Source organism: Octopus bimaculoides, chromosome 3, assembly GCF_001194135.2.
Source record: "Octopus bimaculoides isolate UCB-OBI-ISO-001 chromosome 3, ASM119413v2, whole genome shotgun sequence".
Taxonomy (NCBI): domain Eukaryota; kingdom Metazoa; phylum Mollusca; class Cephalopoda; order Octopoda; family Octopodidae; genus Octopus; species Octopus bimaculoides.
In genome coordinates this window covers 121,213,307-121,216,995 of record NC_068983.1, presented here as the reverse complement: position 1 = coordinate 121,216,995, position 3,689 = coordinate 121,213,307, and the positions used below count along the sequence as shown (strand labels likewise).

At 30.1% G+C, this 3,689-nt stretch overlaps 1 protein-coding gene across 2 annotated transcripts in view; it reads right to left on the bottom strand.

The window, feature by feature from the left end:
* Positions 1–3,689, bottom strand: part of LOC106874285 (calcium-dependent protein kinase C) — a 344,185-nt gene that overhangs the window by 58,938 nt on the left and 281,558 nt on the right. The gene's annotated exons all lie outside the window — the stretch shown is intronic.

The following is a 3,689-nucleotide window of genomic DNA, read 5'->3' as shown; positions in this document are numbered from 1 at the left end:
CCCCATTTGTATGCTGATGCCCATGAATCCTTGTGGTCTCTTCATATCAAACAGAACATTCAGGGAACTGAAGCACCCCAGAGAGTAATAGTGAAAAATAAACATATAGCATGATTGATCTAGATTGTTTGGACTGTTTAAAGGCATTATAACTGTTCTCTCAAATGTCATTATGACTGCTACATCATTTGCACTATGTGGGTGATATACCATCCACATCACGTAAAAGACTTTAACATTGAATTTAAAATTCATCCAAGGCTGGAACCTGTATTATAAACTCCCAACACAAATAAGGCTCAGAACATATTACAACATATCTACACATTTACGTTTCATCAACTAACCCTACTCTAATATTATCCCAAAACAAATCAAAGAAGATCCCAAAACCTTCCAGCAATATCTTGTCAAATTTCTTCAAGAGATGTCAGAAAAACCACTTACAGCAAGATATTTCTCAGTCATCAACAACTGCCACCATAAATGGATAATGGTGTCACAAACACGACTTAAAATAGCCTAAGAGATTCTATCAGGTGGTGCAATTAAGTTTCACATGGCTACAAGTATACATATCTATAGGTATACATATATAGATATGTACACACACACACACATATATGTATACACACATATACAAAACTCATATATGCCATCTACAGGAAAACCAAAATGAAAATGATAGCTAAGGATAGTATTACATACTTAACATTTAGTAATTAAACAATCCTTTAAATTATATTTTGAAATGATTCTACTATCATACAACTGTCTTACATGAACAAATGTACAACCTTATACAATTACATAGTGATTCTTTCATTACTACCTCAGTAACCATGGTGGTAGCAATGCTTTGCAGATGAAGTCAGAATAAGACTGAAAGAAATCCAGAACAAATTTTCTTGTTCTGTACTTTACCAGATGTAATAAGTTGTCCTGAACTTTTCCAAGTGTAATAACATATCCTCTACTTTTCCAGATTTATAATCTTAAGAATATTATATCGCTTGCTCACATTTTTCCATGTAATCCATGTTTTTACCAGGCCATGCTGTTATGCTAATTAATAATGTGTCAAATGTGTCAATTAGTAGTGTTGTTGATAACTATTTTCCTAACTCAATGATGCTGTAACAGTCCCCTTATAGAACTATATTCATAAATAAGTATAGAACTATATTATCACCCTCAAATTAGAGAAACAAACACTAATAACGTTTTTCGTTTAAAACTTCATTGCATAAAACTGATACCATGAAATTTCCTGAATTTAACTCTATCATCTAAGCTTAATTAAAATATAGTTTTATAGTTTGTTTTTAAAATAAAAAAAAGTTAATTACACTTAAATCCAATTTTTTGCCTTACTTATATTTTTTTTCATGATATTTTACCTCACAACTTTTTTGATACAAATTTTTGTTGCATGGAAACAAAACTATGAAATTCTTCATGCTTTCTTCTATCATTGAAGCTAAGATAAATATATTTTGCTTTTAAAATAAAAAAGTTATTTAGATCTAAACTTGATTGGTGGTGTTACTTATTCTCCTATAACGTTGCTATAAATTTTGATGTGAACTTTTTTTCTACAGGATCAAATTTCAATTTTTTTTATGCCAGAGTGTAGCTAGACCAGTCTTCTTTAAAAAAGTTAACGGTTTTCAATTTGGTTAAGAACTGAATTAGTGACAAGCTCTGAAAGGTGCTGCGTGTGAGTAAATTGTGGCCTTAAAAATATTATTCAACTACTACTATAGTTGAATATATACATGCATTCATATTCATATGTGTCTATATATATATGTATGCATATATATAAATGCATATATATATGCATATGTATATACATATATATATACATACATATATGTGTATATATATATATATATATCTATATATCATTATGAAGTACTAAACGTTTTTACTGCAATTCTACTTATTTGTGGAAGAGCCACTTTAACCATTTCAAATTTGAGGTGTTTGTGTGTGTGTGTGTGTATATATATACACACACACACAGATATGTGTATAATACACACACAAAAACATATATATATATATATATATACATACACACACATAAACACATACATATATATGTGTATGTACGTATGTATTTATACTCACATACACAGATACATGAAATTTATTTAATTTTTGCCATACACCTGAGACCAGGTCACATTTGTGCAATGAAAGTTTTCACATGACATAGACTATGTTAGGAGCGAATTTGTTAAATTCACTTTTTTATATATTGTATATTGTTTTTTGAGGTTTTTAAACACCTCTTCCACGACGTAAATGCTTCAGTTTCAACACATGGTTTCAGACCGAATCACTTTCTAGACAAATATAACACTGAAATAACTTTTACGGCTTTATACTAGCTTTCCTATGATTGCATAGGAGAGTTTATTAGCTGGAGCAAATGTTTAAACGGTTAGATGTGCTTGTGACTGCAAACCACTCATGTGATGTAGATAGTAAAGGACAGTTGTTTGTATGGTAAGGAACATAAGAACAAGCAAAGGTAGCTAGCTTGTCAAAGGCAAACATAATGGCTGGAGTTAGATTTGAACTTGTAACCATGTGCCTGTTGATTCAGCACCCTAATAATAGAGCTATTGTATCTCACAGTATACTAAATAACAGTTTTAGCAGAACAATCACAGCCAAGAAAAATACTTTTCTTGATGAAGCAGAAGGGGTTTATTTTCACTATAATTTTATAAAGCAATTACAGAGTTATTCAAACGAAAAATTGTAAAATGAGTATTATGCTTCTATTCTATTTTCCCTGGCAATTTTATTCATCATACCAATTTTAGCATCATACCTTCCTTTGCAAGTAGACTTTCAGAATATATTGCTTGGGTGAGGTGTCATATTGCTTTAAGAAACTACTGTGGGTTACAGATGTTCAACTAAAGAAAATGACATGTAATTATTTCTGTATTTTTATGATGAATAAAGAATATTTCATGGAAGAGAGAAAATATCTTTCTCAACTTTTCCATGATATCTGATAGGCTACTTTTTAGATAGCACCAAACTCTACCATCTTTAAAATGAAAGAATACATTAAATAATGTAGTCTTGGTTACAGTGCCTAACTAAAAAGACAGGATGGTTACAGCTAGACCATCTTCGATCACAGGTTTGATTTGATCAGAACTGAAATAGTATTAAACAAATTTGTCTCAAGCAGCTTACAAAGCTGAGAAAATCACATGTATGCAGCGATGGCTTTTCTTATAATCATAAAATGGCAATCACAAAAATGAAGTTTGTATTTCTAAAATCTTTTTCTGTTGACACATTTTAAAAGAAAAAGTATGGTCTATAACCAAGAGAAGCTCTCACAGATAAGGATATTTGGATGTTTCAGAAATATTGGTGACGATAAAACAGAATTTGAAAAGTTGAAAGTTAGTATTTTTATAGTAACATTGGAAAGAAAAGTTTTAGAGTGGTGGTGGTTCATGGAATGAATAAATTACATTAATATCTGGACTAAAAACAGAAAGAAATTAAATAAAATAAAAAAACAGTAATACTGAATACTAAAATTGAAAGCTAAATTAAAATTCTTAAGAATTTAATTCATATATATAGTACATCCTTTTGTTATTTACACCACCTGTCCTCGTCTATTGTTTTTTCGTACATTCTCCGAT